The sequence below is a fragment of the Lactuca serriola genome, chromosome 7, assembly GCF_051521515.1.
Source record: "Lactuca serriola cultivar US96UC23 chromosome 7, Lser_US96UC23_V15, whole genome shotgun sequence".
NCBI classification, from domain to species: Eukaryota; Viridiplantae; Streptophyta; class Magnoliopsida; order Asterales; family Asteraceae; genus Lactuca; species Lactuca serriola.
The window spans coordinates 184,110,726-184,128,484 of NC_136414.1; the positions used below are offsets into that span (position 1 = coordinate 184,110,726).

The 17,759-nt window shown below is 37.2% G+C and overlaps 1 non-coding gene across 1 annotated transcript; it reads left to right on the forward strand.

The window, feature by feature from the left end:
- Window positions 1-14,753: 14,753 nt before the first annotated feature.
- Window positions 14,754-14,860, forward strand: LOC145065221 (small nucleolar RNA R71). The gene has a single exon (XR_013688366.1). It is a non-coding gene; the product is annotated as a small nucleolar RNA R71 (small nucleolar RNA).
- The last annotated feature ends 2,899 nt before the right edge of the window (window positions 14,861-17,759 follow it).

Sequence of the window (17,759 nt, forward strand, 5' to 3'; positions counted from 1 at the left end):
ATTAGGGTAAACCCTAATTGTCATGGCTTTCCATTTCCTTGGATCCATGGGTTCAAATACACCATGGAGCATCCTATTGGTTTTAGCCCAACTTGATAATTCATGGAGTCTTAGCCCACTATACAAGTATGGATGATTTACACAATCAACCCATATATTTAATTAGTCTTTTTTTGATCACTTAATGAATCCTAGATTAATTCTTGATCAATACTAATTAAATAATCTTATTAATATATTAGAACTTATAATATATTAACAAACCTTAAGTGTTATTTCTCTCATTATAGTCTATCCAAATGCATGATGTCATGCAACCCAAATGGACCATGTCGGGTCGGGTTAAGTCTTACCAATTATAGTTATGGACTTAGACATTAATCCAACAAATATTCCATACTTATAATGAATGTGTATAGTTTTATCATTTAATAAAACTATAAGAATCTTGAGATGATACGTAAAAGCAACTGTAATATTACTTTTCCCGTAAAGATGAATACCATAATAGTTGTCTATCCTATGAGTTTTCATAACCATACTAAGATAAATTTTCCTGTAACGACTTTCTTCAGGCGTCGGAATGTTAGGATAATTGTCACCTCTTGGACTGTAGCTAACAATCAAGGTGCGGGATCATCAGTCCCGTATAGATATATACACGCTTATAACGTTCTTCGGGAGGAGATTTTGGTTATAAAACAGGGCTTGTTGTATACCTTGATAAGTACGATGAAGACGAATGACTCACATATTCTCAACTAAGTCATGTATTTTGAAACGAACAATGTTATGATGAAATGGTTACCCGTGTTTATGATATGTTATGTGAACATATAAATGAAACATAGTTTGTTTTATATATATATATATATATATATATATATATATATATATATATATATATATATATATATAGACATGTTTTATTTCACAAGGGCAAAATGGTATCGTGAGATGTTTTGCATGCTAATGTTTTCGTATGATAGTTATAAATCACATATGATTGATTATATAATGAAAAGTATAGCAAAAGGTTGATGTTTTTCACACGATTTTGACCGTGTGTTTACTTGTATTTCCCAACTAAAAGTATTTAAAATCAGTTAAAAACGTATTTAAAGTGTGTTTGTAGGGGTATGAACTCACATGGTAGAAGTGAAGATTCGGTGAAAACGATGCTTTGTTCATGCAGCACTTCGACCGGAAAGGAGTCGATTTCTCAGAAATCTCGGGAGATTCGGGACGTCGGGACTTCCGTCGTGTGTCAGGGGTGTTACCGGGGCTTCGGGGTAGTCTAGGGATGCTTAACACAAAGTAGAAGTAGGAGAGAGGACAGGAATGAGCAACCAAAACCCGACACCTTCGGTTTCTATTTATAGGGTCATTTTTGGGGTCTCATGTCGTGAAGCAAGCTTATTCACGTCATGAACTTGGTCGTCATTAGGTGCGTAGTCGCGAAAGCAGTCTGTCAAGCTCCAGAAGTCGTTAGCACTTAGTTCACGTCGTGAACTCTGACATAGTGTTGGGGTTCGCGCCCCGAACTTCAGAAATTCATAACTTTCGCATACAAACTCCGTTTTCGACGTTCTTTATATCGACGCGAAGGTGAGATTATGCTCTACAACTCTCGTTTAGACTTCATCGGCTAATTCTGAATTTAAATTTTACTATATTTATTTTAGTAGGTCGGGACAAGAAAACTCCGTCAAGAATCCATAACTTCTTCATCTGACGTCCGTTTTCGTCTGTCTTTTTACCGTTGTATCGCTATTGTCAAGATCTTCGATTCTCGTTTAGGTTGCGTCGACTAAAAGTCGCTCAATCTCTATTTCGAGTTTTTAGCTGTCTACTGCTATATCCGAAACTTCGAAAAATCATAACTTCCTCATACGAAGTCAGATTTGGACGTTCTTTTTATGTTTGATTACGGTTTAATGATATCTATGACTTTTATTTTGATAAATAAGGTTACAAAGTATTTTATTAAAATTTCGTTTTACGATTAACAGTGTTTTACCGGATTTGTCGCGGATCTTTGATTGGTCAAAACTTCTTCGTTATAACTTGGATTTTAGTGTTCTTTATATTTCCAAAAACCTTGGCACGATTTCTACTACTTTATTCATTCCAAATAAGATTTTTGAAAAGTTAAATTTTGATCTAAATTTGACTGGTGTTACATTACATTGACTCGAAATATCGGGTTATTACATCATCCCTCTGTTAGAGGGAATTTCGTCCCGAATTATTTCTAGAATAAGTATTTATGGACTAGGGGAGAGATGCGGGTACTTCCATTTCATCTAATCTTCGCACTCCTCGGTGTACTCAGGTCCTCGCTTGGCATTTCAACGGACCTTTACAATGGGTATGCGACTTTGTTTTTGTTCTTTTAAATTTCCTGATCCATAATTTCTACTGGCTCTTCTACAAAGTGTAGGCCCTAATTGATCTCGTTTTCATCGAGTGGAATAATAAAAGTCTCATCGGATAGACACTTTTTCGGTCTTCAGGGCTTCTATTTGAGTCTCCTTAATTTGGGTGGGAAGATGTGAATGGATTGTCATAACAAATGATGCGACTCTTCGAATCCAAGATTCGTACTTGGGGAAATTTCGTGTAGAGTTTCTCTGCTAGAAGTGTTCCTAGACTCAAACGTAAGTGTTGACTTTGTTCCCCTTTACTAAGAGAGTAGATAAGTATGTCATCGTAGAATACCATAACGAATTGATCCAAGTAAGAACGGCACACCCGGTTCATTAAGTCCATGAATGTTGCGGGCGCATCGGTTAATCCGAATGCCATCACTATAAACTCGTAGTGTCCATATCGGGGTCGGGCGGTTGTCTTGGAAATACACTCCTCTGGCACTCGTAATTGATGGTGCTCAAATCATAATTCTATCTTTGAAAAGTAGTTCTCCTCTTGTAGTTGATCAAATATGTCTTCTATGTAAGGTAGTGGGTAACGATTCTTAATGGTAAGCTTGCTCGGCCCTCGATAGTCGATGCACATACGAAACGATCCATCTGTCTTCTTCACGAACAAGACCGGTGCTCTTCATAGTGAGAAGCTTGGTCTAATAAATCCTTTACTGAGAGGTTCGTTAAGTTTACTGGAAAGTTTCTGCATCTCCGTTGGAGCGGATGGTGAGGAGATTTTAACTATTGGGGTAGCTCCTGGGATTTAGTCGATTCGGAACTCGACTTGACGTTGCGGTGGTAATCCTAGTCGTTCTTCTGGAAAAATGTTAGGAAAGTCGCGTACTTTTGGGATGTTATTTGGTGTTCTTCGTTTCAAGTTTAAAAGCTATTGGGTAGATTATAAGGTCATGGTACCTCTCGCGTGCGTATTTTTGAAGGGTTTTGCATTATGGGTCGGAAAAATTTTAACTGAAGGTTGTTTAAGGGAAAAGTTATTTTTATCTAGTACATAAACTTGCGTGGTAAGGATGAAGCCAAACCATGTCGGAACACGATGTTTGAATTTCCTGATGAATTAGATGTTATGTTAATCTGGAAGAAGGGTTGAGTACTATGATTTGTTTCGAACGAGAGAGTGAGTACAATTATGATTATTTATTGGGGTTTGGAAGCGTACCAAAATTATAGCAGGGTCCTTTGATATGCTATGGGGTCAAATTCCTCCTGTTCTCCCGTCCTTCTTCTCGGTTGGACATTCCCTCTTCAAATGTCCTATTTTTAGTGGTAATGATTTGTTATCTCTTAGTATCTATATAGGGTGTTCTTGATTTTTCTTAGGCATGTTGAATCTCCGTCATTGTTTTGATTGCCCTAGTTGAAGTTGTAGAGGTTTGTTATCCTATGGTAACTGTCTCTTTCTCTAAAGGGTGTAGGTGATAGAAAAGTTGGATTTATCAAAGGATTGAGTCTGTTTGAATAGCGAGAAGGAATTTCCAGCTATAGGGTTACAGATGAAATGGTGGCAAGACTTCGCTAGTGTTGTTGAGTTCAATAACATTGAACTACAATAGATTAGATTGACAGGGGCAGTGTAGTGAGTTGTTATAACAGTTTATGACATGAACTGCCTACATAGCCAAAGCATGGTTTGATAATGATGATCTTTAAAGGAAACAAGAAGTCTGTCATAATAGTTGGTATAGAAGTTACATAGAATTTGGAAAATTTGACCTTGGCGTAGGTCTACAACAGACCACACAGGGAAAATTTGACAGCATAGAGGTCTAGTGAAACAGAAATTGCTAGACGGGGAGGTGTACATGATAAGAGTACTACTTAGAGTATGTACAAAGGTTATTCCACAATCCAAAAGAAAGGGTGAGTAGAGTGTCCTCTACTTGTGATGGGAACTGCTCAGATGAGCCTTTGGTTCTGCCAACTGACGCTCCATTCCGCGCATACGTTTTCCATACATTGCCTGGTGTGCTCGAAGTTTTCTGACTGCAGTTTGAGTTGTAGTTAGCTCTCTCTATAGAGCTTCATTGTGATTCATGGTTCTCCTATGAGCTGATTCTAACTGTCGGATGCGAACTGTATTGACTCCGGTTTTCGCATCATTCTCTTCGGTTTGTTGGATAGTTACCCTTCCTTTCTCATCATTGCTAGCAATTCGGTGAATTAGTATAGGAAGGACTTTGTCTGCTGAGCTTCCCTCGCTCAGATTGTAGAAGCTTCGGTCTCCATTGTACGGAGGGAGTTGACCTTGTTCGTTGCTCCACTTATTCAAGTTCACTGCCCACAGAGGTGTTGGGCCCTGAAATCCTGATCGAGGATTAGGATTTTGGATCGGAGTTAATAAGGATAAGTTATTGGCTTCGGGGTCGGTGTCGGAGTCTTCTTGTATTTCTCCTTCGAATCCTTCCATAATTTCCTCGGGATCCTCCTCCGGATCATCTTCTACCCATCATCCATTGCCTTGGTTCGGGTAGTAGGGGTCCCTTGGTAGAAGGTATCCGGCCATTGCATCTGTGCGAGAATAGGGATATGAGAATTGTCTAAACACTAAAGCATATAGATTTGAACATCAAGGTTAAACTATTGTATTTACAAAATACTCCTATAGTATTCAAAATATTATGTTTGATTCTAAAGATTATATGTTTGGGTAAGTTTTAGACTTGTCCATTGCAACTATTCACTGACATATGTTAGTCGGATCTCGGATAAATATAGTTGATCAAGCTGTATTCATCCCAGTCCCAATTTCATATTCCAAGGCATACTTGTAGTGCACAAGTCATCTATAATACTTCTATATTGTTTTCCCTTTATGATACTGTTACTGTTATGTAATGCATGCATGTGTACTTTTAATAAAACCATATCTATAAAAGTATATCTCATAATCAGAGTGTTTTTTCCCAGTTTTGTTTATAGTTGTATATCAAAATATGGTTTTGATATACTTAGTTCACTATAAACAATGCTCTGATACCAATCTGTCACACCCCCAAACCAGAACGGCGGAAACGTTCGGGGGCGGAGGACGTCATGTACAGTATCATAACAAGTGAATAGTAAAGAAAGTACACACACCCATCATATACATAATTGAAAAGTTTACATGATTGTAGTATTACATGTCTTCTATGTAAGGTAGTGGGTAATGATTCTTAATGGTAAGCTTGCTCGGCCCTCGATAGTCGATGCACATACGAAACGATCCATCTGTCTTCTTCACGAACAAGACCGGTGCTCTTCATAGTGAGAAGCTTGGTCTAATAAATCCTTTACTGAGAGGTTCGTTAAGTTTACTGGAAAGTTTCTGCATCTCCGTTGGAGCGGATGGTGAGGAGATTTTAACTATTGGGGTAGCTCCTGGGATTTAGTCGATTCGGAACTCGACTTGACGTTGCGGTGGTAATCCTAGTCGTTCTTCTGGAAAAATGTTAGGAAAGTAGCGTACTTTTGGGATGTTATTTGGTGTTCTTCGTTTCAAGTTTAAAAGCTATTGGGTAGATTATAAGGTCATGGTACCTCTCGCGTGCATATTTTTGAAGGGTTTTGCATTATGGGTCGGAAAAATTTTAACTGAAGGTTGTTTAAGGGAAAAGTTATTTTTATCTAGTACATAAACTTGCGTGGTAAGGATGAAGCCAAACCATGTCGGAACACGATGTTTGAATTTCCTGATGAATTAGATGTTATGTTAATCTGGAAGTGAAGATTCGGTGAAAACGATGCTTTGTTCGGGCAGCACTTCGACCGGAAAGGAATCGATTTCTCGGAAATCTCAGGAGATTCGGGGCGTCGGAACTTGCGTCGTGTGTTAGGGGTGTTACCGGGGCTTCGGGGTAGTCTCGGGATGCTTAACACATAGTAGAAGTAGGAGAGAGGATAGGAATGAGCAACGAAAACCCGACACCTTCGGTTTCTATTTATAGGGTCATTTTTGGGGTCTCACGTCATGAACCAAGCGTATTCACATCGTGAACTTGGTCGTCATCAGGTGCGTAGTCGCGAAAGCAGTCTGTCAAGCTCCAGAAGTTGTCGGCATTGAGTTCACGTCGTGAACTCTAACACAGTGTTGGGGTTCGCGCCCCGAACTTCAGAAATTCATAACTCTCACATATGAACTCCGTTTTCAACATTCTTTATATCGACGCGAATGTGAGATTATTCTCTACAACTCTCGTTTAGACTTTGTCGGCTAATTTTGACGTTAAACTTTATTATATTTATTATATTTATTTTTAGTAGCTCGGTATAGGAAAACTCCGTCAAGAATCCATAACTTCTTCATCCGACGTCCATTTTCGTCTATCTTTTTAGCGTTGTATCACTATTGTCGAGATCTTCGGTTCTATTTAGTTTGCGTCAGCTAAAAGTTGCTCGATCTCTATTTCGAGTTTTTAGTTGTCTACTGTTATATCCGAAACTTCGAAAAATCATAACTTCCTCATACGAAGTCAGATTTGGACGTTCTTTTTATGTTTGTTTACGGTTTAATGATATCTACGACTTTTATTTTGATACCTAAGGTTAAAAAGTATTTTATTAAAATTTTGCGTTTTACGCTTAACAGTGTTTTACTAGATTTGTCGCGGATCCTTGATTGGTCATAACTTCTTCGTTATAACTCGGATTATAGTGTTCTTTATATTTCTGAAAACCTTGGCACGATTTCTACTACTTTATGCATTCCAAATAAGATTTTTGAAAAGTTAAATTTTGATCTAAATTTTACTGGTGTTACATTACAATGACTCGAAATATCGGGTTGTTACACTAAGCTACACTTAACTTGAATTTAAGCAATAAAGTCACAAACCTTAACATGCTAGGTAATGATAATCAAACACAAGCACAAAAACAACTTATAAAATCCATAAATTAATAAACTAAGCCATAGATTCAAGGTTTCATCTAGTTAAACGAAAGTCAATGAGTTTAGCTACGCATAACTGAAATTAAACACATAAATTTAGTAATAATTGACATGATTCGAATAAGCAAACCGAATGTGATGATTTGATCTTCAAATTCTCCTTCGTCTAATGATTTCTCCTTCCAAGGTATGTTTTTCGCAGGTTTCTGATCTCTCAATTTGAATATCTTAGAATATATATCCTCTAAAAGCCTTTCAATCGATAATGCAAAGGAGTATTTATAATTTTCCAAAATACGTGGCTCACGTCGTGAGTTGGGTGTTTCTTTGTATCGAACAAGGATTCTGACTTCCGCATAGTGATCTTCTAGTATATCCTCCTCATGTCGTGGACTTGGTTTGTCACGCCGTGAGCTTGATTTTTCAGCTAAAATCTTCTTCTTTTAAGCTCCAATCCTCCAAATTTCCAATGCTTGTCAATTTTGGTTTTTATTCTTCAAGAGTATCCTATTTAGCTGCAAAATGTAAATTAATCCAATAAGTATCACATATCTTTGCAATTAACCAAAATATTAGTTAACATGTATTAAAATATTACCTAAAAATGTGTATAAATATGGAAATATCAAAATACCCCACACTTATCTTTTGTTTTCCCCCAAGCAAAATTAATTTTTAAGTCAAATTTGCATCACCAATATCACACAAGACAATCCATTTTGAACTCAGTCATTATACCAAGACCTCAATGCACATATTTGTGTCTAAGGTTCCTAAAAACTTTCCAATCCTAAATACTCACAATCCTTCTAAACCTTCACCCCTTAGTTTATATGACACCCATTTTTGCAACCCTTCAAATACATCCTTAGAAATCTTTCTTAACCTCAAGGTATTTTTAGTTAAGCTACCAAATCATACATAATCTAGAAAGAATTACAACTTTGATAACACTGGAGCTCTTTGGAATTCTTCTCTTCTTTGATATTTGTTCTTTGATCTCATTGAATTCATTACCTTTTTGTTTGATTTTTTGTATCTTCAACTTTTTGATTCTTCAGAATTTTTGATCTTCATAATTTTCATACTTTGATAGCTCCAAAACTCTTACAACTTTTTTGTAATTTTCTCTCTCTCTCTCTCTCTCTCTCTCTCTCTCTCTCTCTCTTTTATATATCTCACTTTTTCCGCTTAAATCCTACACACTTAAGCAATGGAGTTTAACTTCAACCTTTATTGGTTAGAGGTATTAGTCTAAGTGCAATGACTACATAAGCTCTCCAGGACAAATTTCAGGTACACGTTGCAAAACTTATTATGCCATACAAACTACCAAATTATCTTTCATATCTCATGACGTTTTACTACAACTTAGGAAGCCATAAATAAACTATAACATGTGTTGGCTCAATTAAACATTTGAGCTAGCAACTTAAGTTTTTAATTATTACTAGATTTAATTTTTACATTATTATTTCAAATCTATTAGAAAATTTTAAATTTTCTAGCAATTTTAATTTTCCTTTTTCGACCTCCTACCCGCACTTATTTCATACAATACCCTTATTATGTGCATAAAACTATAAAAACAATAAAAAATGAGAAAAAGGAACAGACTCCCCTGGGGTAGTAGTGGCGAGATCGAAGTCTGAAAGTGTGGAAAACTCTAACATCTTGAATATGTAACTGGAACTTGGACTTCATTGATACACGTGAATGTGCCAGAAAAATTTGAATCAGAAAATTGCATCTTCAAAAAGTATGGTGCATCAAATCTTCAAAGCTAATCATCTCGATATAGGAAAGCATACACCACACTGTAAGGTTGAAAGAGTAGAGTAAAAATGCCATTTTAGTGACTCACTACGTGATAATGGAAGCTCACGACATGATAATGGTTCAGATCAATTCTTGAAAATGTGATGGCAACGACCTCATGACATGATAATCGTGGTCACATTGTAACATACGGATTCCCAGTTATATCATTTTAATTATATATATTTGAAGTTTATTGATCTACTCGACGAGTTGGCGCTATAACTCGTCGAGTAGAAGCAGGTGTGGCCATTTGAGTTTAATGATCTACTCGACGAGTCCGAGAGTAGACTCGCCGAGTAGGTGCTGTGACTGGAAACCCTAGATCCCCATGTTTGGAGCCTATTTAAAGGCCCTTATAGCCTCATTTGCGGCCACACCTTACTGAGAAGAAACCCTAATCGCCCCCATTGAGCTTTTGAGAGAGTTTTGAGCCTTACTTGAGATATGTGGGTGCATTTTGGTAGAGGAAAGGAGGATTCCAAGCAAGGATTGTGAAGAGGATGTTAGATCTGTTGCTTATACGTCCAAGGGCTTCTGTTAGAGGTATCAAGTTTGAACCTTTCTCTTTTGTTTGTGTAGATCTCTCATTTTGAAGATTAGGGCTTCCTTCCTTTATATTTTGGTACTTTGAGGATTTGGGGTTCTTAAGGAGGCTTGAACTCCAGATCTGGACCTTAGGAGGTCCCTAGCATCTAAAGGTTCCTGCTTTATTTAGCCTTGATGGAATTTATGAGTGAAAAACCCATTTAGATTGTGTTCTTGGCATTTCTTGCCCAAAATTCCATGCATGGACATAAAGTCTACGACTTTACGTGATAAATGAGCCCTGAGAGTATGGATATGGAGTTTGGGAAAGTATCCTGCCTTAGAGTCGTCTGAATGTGAGTCGAGTCTGAGCGGACTCGCCAAGTTGATGAGCCGACTCGGTGAGTAGATTAGGGTTATCCCGATTAACTGGATCAGGCGAAAGCTCGGCGAGTTAGGGGTTAACTCAACGAGTTGGACCTTCAGGAGAGTATCAAGAATCGATGGGACTCAACGAGTCGCACGATTGCACTCGGAAAGTCTGGTCAATTTGGACTGTTGACTAGAGTTGACTTATGTTGACTTTAAGGACTGGTCAAAAATGAGTAATGGAGGTCATGGAGGGGTAAAATGGTCTCTTACCCATTTCTAGGACTAAGAGTGTAAGAGAGATCATTAAATGGTGTATTTGAGTGTAAGGAGAATATTAATTAGCGATATTATCCTTGTGATAGGCGGAGGTTAGATCGAGGATTTTGAGCACGCGATTTTACTAGTTAGCTTACGAGGTGAGTTTTCTCACTATACTTACCAAGAGTGGTATCTTTATGTGATTGAGTTGTTTTATGTGTTTGTCTGTGTACTATAATATTCTGCTTTATGTTTTGTGATTATTTTTTAATATTGTTGCTATGAGTTTACTGAGTTGGAACCGAAGGGTTCCACTGAGACACATTGACCAGAGGGTTTTATTGAGTTATGGCCTAGAGTGGCTAATGAGTTGTGTATGGTATTTGGGGAAACTCACTAAGCTTTGTGCTTACCATGTTATGTGTTTCAGGTACTTTCGATGATCGCGGGAAGGCCCATGCTTGATTGTACACACACTCGCTTTGGAAATATATTTTGGAGGATCCTGGTTTATGTGATAAAAACTTTTGATAAATAAATTGTACTAATGTAGATACTAAGATTTTTAGGAAATATGACATGTGATTTTTATGTTTGAAATGAAAATTTTGGTTTGAAATTTATGTTGTTACACACATCGTGAAAACTTGGTGTAACAGAACTCAAATTTGCAACAATTCATCTATTTAAGTGAGATGCAATTGAACTTCTTAATGGAATAAGACTCTTCTAAGACCCTTATGTTTCTGGAGCCCTCTCTTTCTTTAATCTTTTTCGCACACGAAATTCACCCGACACTTATCAAAAAGTATGGGCTTCGACTCGTAACTCTAAAACACACGGTTTCTCCCGGTTTCTCTTTTCTCTCATTTTTTTTCTTTTTTCTCTCGATACTCTAATGATCTGCAACAAAACAAACCACTCATGGAAAATAGAAAACAATCATCAAACATTCGTTACATGTTCTTAAATCATGCCAAATTAAAACACACCAAAATAAACGAAAAAAATAACTAGAAATAAAAATAAAAAGGATAAAAATCAATAATCATCATCTCCATTATTTCTAGCTCCACTCGGCCCTGTGTCATCCCCTTGTCACGACCAATACTCGCTCCATGAAGGACAAATTGGGTATTGATTTCCCAAATTAGGTGGTTGTTCAATATTAAAGTGTTGAATCATGTTTTCCATAGTATCACCTATCCAATTCATGCTCACGCTCATTTTGTCAAAATACCAAGCCATCGTCTCATCACGAGATGGTCCTCCTCCCATGTTATTGCATCGGTTGACCTCTCTCACGTTCCTTCTTCCTCTTTGTCTCGGTTGCTCCTCTGGTTGACCAATTTGTTCTTCTTCATCTTCTGTGGGTATGACATATCCCCTACCTACATTTACCACAACCAGCATAAGACCCAAAAATTGAATCGTCAGATCAGAGTCCTTGAAACGCGTCAAATTCCAAACAAAATTTGGTCTCCAAATCCCATATGAACACGCGAGTCGTGTAACCAAATAACCATTCGTAATAAGACTACCTGCCAAGAATTTACCGCCTTTGTGCCCAAAAATCTCGCTAGCATATAAGGAAGATCACAAAAGACTCCCGATGTGATGATGCTCCAAAGTTAGAAAAGATTATGTGATGGCACCTTGTCACCGTGATGTTTGTGATTTATGGTGAAGGCGATCAAGTGATGCAAGAATCTATGGATGGGTGACTGAATATTCCCCTCACAAGAATTCGGTGAACTATACTCATGATTGGAAATGGAATTCCAAAATTGCACATCAAGCAATCTCGTAAAGAAGTCCTAAACATAAACCCTGTAAAAATAAGTTGAAATGTGGTGATTGTGTTTCAGCTTCTATGTACAACCCCATTAGCCAAGCAAATTCACGCAGGCTACATTCTTGATAAACGCCTCCCAATCTAAATGCAATGGCCCAGTTGAATGTTGGATCAACTGTCTGTTCTTCAAAATTAATTGTGGCAAGAACTCAACGGACAACTCTCTATAAACCGGCTCTTGAATGGAAAATAGATTACGCTACCCATTGCCTTGGAAAGTGAACCCATCTCCTACAAATAGCTTTCTCCAATATTGCTCCAATTCTATCACCATTCCAACCCCACTAAGCCAAGACCAATCAATCATGGGTGTTAATGCGAATTCCTCATTATATAACCACCCCTGTTTATTTGAATAGTTATTCAACATTGACTATGAAATGTTTTGTGGGAATCGATATAATGGATGTAAACTAGGAACATCAACATGTTCTTGTTCATTAGGAAATCCACATCTCGGTCTCATGGTACCTGAAAAATTAACAGCAAGCAAAACCAACAAAAGCACCAAGCAGTTAAAAGAAACAGGTAAACTGGAAGCCCAGTTTTCACGTCGTGGTGTTGAAGACCATGTTGTGATAATGGTTCAAATTGCATTCTGCCATCGGTCCATCTGTGGCCAAACCAAACTCAAATCAATGATAAGGGTTTGTTTCGGCTGTTATTCTAAGACTATTAAACATGCATGCATCAACAATTTCATAGAAAATTGACCCCAATTTCAAAATTTTCCGTTATGAACAAACCCTAGACTAAATGCATAAAATTATAAGAAATTAACAAGATTAGAATATGGAGATCTTAACAAATAGTAGATTAAAACAAAATCAAGAGAAAATCAAAGAAATTCGGTACAAAACCGAAGCGTGGGGCTGCTTCGTCCGTTCGTGTGAGTATTTGAAAAGGATAGTTTAATGTTTGAAGTCAGATATAAAATTGGTCCCCCTCCCTCCAAGTTTTCATAGCTCACTTTGTGAGGGTTATACCTCACGTCATGAGTTTTAAAATGTGCCAAAAATCATCGGGCAAAATTAATTGACCATGTCGTGGTATCAAGGTTTTTTTTTCACCATTTTTCTAAAAAAAAAAATCCAACTACTCCTAAAATTAAACCCCACATTAGATTTGTTTTCCTATTTATAAAAATTAAGATGACTATGATTATGATTTATCCTAAAACTCAAATAGAAATGAAAAACTAAAAGAAAAACAAAAAATATGCAAACCGAGCTCAGGTTGCCTCCCGAGAAGCGCTACTTTTGATGGAGTCATGAGCCGGACTCCATGTCGCCCTATGTGGTATTTTTTGGAGATATGATCTCCATTTGCACCTTTTATTCCATCCACATTTTCTTGTACGCTTGCAACCTTCTTAAATATAGTTTCTTAGAATTTTACTTTTTCATTTTAGAATCACCTTCCTTGTGTTTTTGTTTCAACCCTTTATTCTTTGAAGCAAGTTCAGGTCCTCCTTTTTCTTTTTTTAGCCCCTTAGCTTCGACATCCTCCTTATCCAAAGTTGGCTTTCTCAAGTCCTATGTAATCTCTTCTTCCTCATCCCCACTTGAGAAAATAGTTGCTTCGCTTTCTTCACTCACTGGAGATTTTGGAGTTGTAAAGGCAAACCTCAAAGACCATTGGAATTGAAGCTCTTGGCTTAGTACACTTGACTTGTTCTCTTGTTTGAATTTCTTCCTCCGTCAATTTTCTAACTCCTCAAGCTCGTTTTCTTCATCCAAAAAGAACATTGCACTTAAAGCACAATCTTTCTTGAATTTGTCTTCCACTCCAAATGCCATTTCATCATTTCCCACTCTCAATGTAAGCTTTCACTCGCGAATATCCACCAAGGCTCTCGCGGTATTAAGTAATGAGCGTCCAAGGATTATTGGGACACCTTTATCCTCCTTCATGTCTAGCACCACAAAGTCAATTGGAAAAATAAATTTTCTAGTTTTTACCAATATATCCTTAATTATGCCTCGAGGATGACTCACCGAACGATTCTCCATAGGAATTGTCATTCTAGTAGTCTTCAATTCTGAAAGGTTGAGATTTTGGTAAAATGAATATGAAGCATTGACTCTAAGTCCACTTTTTTCTTGGGTTGTGGTTGTTCCTTTTGATAAAATCCCTGGTCGGTTTGCCTATATTTCTCTTTTTTCGCTTTTTATACTCATCATATGGCAACCATTCTTTCTTCGGCTTCCTCTGATCTTCATCATAGCGGTCTCCACATGAGTAGAAAACTTGAGCTTTCCTATTCCCTTTTTCGTCTAGGTGGAAATCTTTTGTCAAATCTGGCTCGTTGCAGTTTTCACAGCCCGTACGTATTGCGTGTATGGATTGGTCCATTTTAGACATTCTTCTATACATGCTACTTAACATTTCCAAAACCGCCGCCATATCTTCCGAATCACCATTTCCGATCCCCCTAGCTCCATCATTACGAGGGTTGTGATATTCCCGTGAATTCTTTGAAAATTCTTCAACTAGTTCTTTAATTTCACCGAGATTATTCTTTGTTAAAGGTCCTTGAGAATCAAGGAGTTGCCTTGTCATGATGTTCACCCTATCATAGAAGATCAAGACTTCTTATTGCTCGTTTAGATCATTTTGGGGACAATTTCTTATTAACCTTTTATATCGCTCACATGCCTCGTATACAAACTCCCCCACCTGTTGCTCAAAATTAGTTGTGGCCTTTTTAAGTTTCGCAACCTTGGATGGTGGGAAAAATGTCTTGGAGAAACTCTTCACGCATTTGTGCCCAATTGGTGAGTGTTCCTGGGGAAAGTGCCTTCAGCCAATCTTTTGCTACTCCCTTGAAGGTAACCGAAAACATTCTTTACAAGACAGTCTCTCGTGGTACATTCGGAATATTGAAATACCATCAATGTCATTGACTTCATCAAGGTGCTTGTATCCATCTTCATGATCTTTTCCGGAAAATGGAATGTTCTTTAGCGCATAAAGGATGTGTCCCTTAAGCTCGAAGGTCACAGTAGCGAGAATTTCGAGTTGCACAAGTCCTGGACCAGTGTCCTCTTGTATTCTTTTCTTGTATGCCTCCATCATTATGTCAGCAATGTCTGCCATGTTGGTTTCTAGCTCGCTTTCGGGTTCACTACTTTTGTATGCTTCTGTTTCGGGATCGTATCCAGCTTCCTTTTTATTAGGAGTTATCTCAAAGCTCCTGAATATACTTTCTTTTTTGGGATGTGGGTTGATCCTCCTACATTCTTGTCCTTCTTTTTATGAAAGGCTGAATCTGGATCTTCAAGTGGTGGTTTCAATGGTGTGTTTGATTCGTGCATCATGTACTACTGAAAACAAAAAGAAAAACATAAAAACGAACTAAAACTAAATAAAAAATCCTATTGAACGATTACCACTACGTTGTACTAAGTTCCACCTCGTGGTATAGCAAATAAACTAAACAGAAAGAAAAAACGAAATAAAACCTGAAATATCAGATCTCACGTTGTGAGCTTTAAGAGCTCACGTCGTGAGTTCAGTATTTCAGAAAAAATTTAACTAATGCAAAAAATTAAATTTTTGCAGGTTTTACCCCACAGAAAGGTTATCCATTAACTGAAAACAATTAAATTAAAAAAACTAAAATAGTCCTTCCCTAGAAACGGCGCCAAAAACTTGATGTGTACAGAAATATACCTATCTAGCTTTAAATTTATAACTTAACTACTTACCTACTAATGCATCTATAGACAGTTTACCTAGTCAGTTTATAGTATAGTAAATTAAGTTGTGTATCGAACACAAGGAACATATTCAATATATTAAAATAACTACTAAAAATTAATCTAAAAGTAAGCAATAATTAAAAAGGGGTTTTATCTGATTTTTCAAGCTCAGACTAACTTAAACACTCAACTAAAAACGATTGTAATCAAGATATTAAAAACACTTTCGTTTAGTTTCGAATCCTCCTTTTTTTCTATGGTTAGTTACTATTTATGGATTAATAAAGTTGGTTACCAGCTTATATGTAGTTACCAATTTTTGTCCAATAAACTAATATTTTCACCAATTCATGTGCTACTATGTCTGGTCATACACTAGCAAACACAGAACTAGTTATTAATTGTAATTGAGCTATGTAAGATTTATCTAGGCAATTAAGTAAACACAATTATGGTCATAATTATGTTCTCCAACACAGCTAAGTTTGTTACTTTTATTACTTGATCTAGATGTGGTTACTCCAAGCTCTAGCAATTTAATAGTCACTAAATAACTAGGTAAACAAGTTAATTTAATTTAATGGTCATTAAGCTACAATTAACTTGAATTTAAGCAACAAAGTCACAAACCTTAACATGCTAGGTAATGAAAATCAAACACAAACACAAAACCAACTTATAAAATCCATAAATTAATAAACTAAGCCATAGATTCAAGGTTTCATATAGCAAAACGAAAGTAAACGAGTTTAGCTACGCATAACTAAAATTAAACAAATAAATTTATTACCAATTGACAGGATTCGAATAAGCAAACCGAATATGATGATTTGATCTTGTAACACCCCGTTTTGATAAGTACTTCGGTTGTGGTTTTGGAGGACCAAGGTAAAAGCAATTCGGTCTTTTATGGGGTCTTGGGTTTTATCCGGAAGGTTTTGGGCTTGGGTGTGGCTAGGAGCATAGGGCTACTCGCCACCTTTTCATCGATATCAAGTTCATCAGAAACGGACTTAGACGAAGGAGTTATCGCACTTTGAAGTTATTAGCATTAATGTTCCCTAATGGAAATGTTTGGCAAGAAAGTCCCATGCATGCAAGGGAAACATGCACGTATCCGGATGAGTACGCCCATCGTAAGCTTGGAGTACGCCCAACATAGTGGAGTAAATGATCGTGAGTGTGGGAGGAGTACACCCAACGTATGATAAGTACGCCCAACGTACTCTCAGAGAGCCAAAACCCTAATTTTTAGGGCATGCCACTATATAAGGAACATTATGGCTCAAACCCTAGCCCCTTATCAGCCTCCCCAACCTCAGAGAAACCCTAGAACGCCTCATCCCTTCATTCTTGTGTAATCTTGATCTTGAAAAGCCCATTTTGGTGGTTTTAAGCTTGGAAGAGGAAAGAAGAAGTTGGCAAGGAAGGACTTTGGAAGCTTGAGCTCATAGATCTGGGTTAGCATCATCATTTGGGACTTTTTGGAGGTATAAAGTTTATAACTTTAGATAAGAATGCTTAGATCTAGTGTAGTTTAGTTTTGAAGTCATTTTAGTCCAAAAGATAAAGCTTTATAGTCCAAATCTGATTTCTAGGCTTAGGGTTGCCACCCATAGTGCTAAATGACTCCCTAGGTCAGAAAGTTGTCGTCTTGAATGTCTTATTGGGTTCATGCTTGAGTTAAGAGCATTCCTATTAGAATGGAATATCATTTTTGGAGTTTGGACTTGTTTGGGGCATGTAAAGTCACCAAGTCAGTGACTTTATGATTAAGACGATGAAAATGACTTGGATCTGCATTTGTAGCTTCTGGAGTAGAGTATTAAGCATTTAATTGGAAAATGACATAACATGGGGAGTACGCTGAGCATACATGCAGGTACAGCGTACACACCATTTGGCTAGTA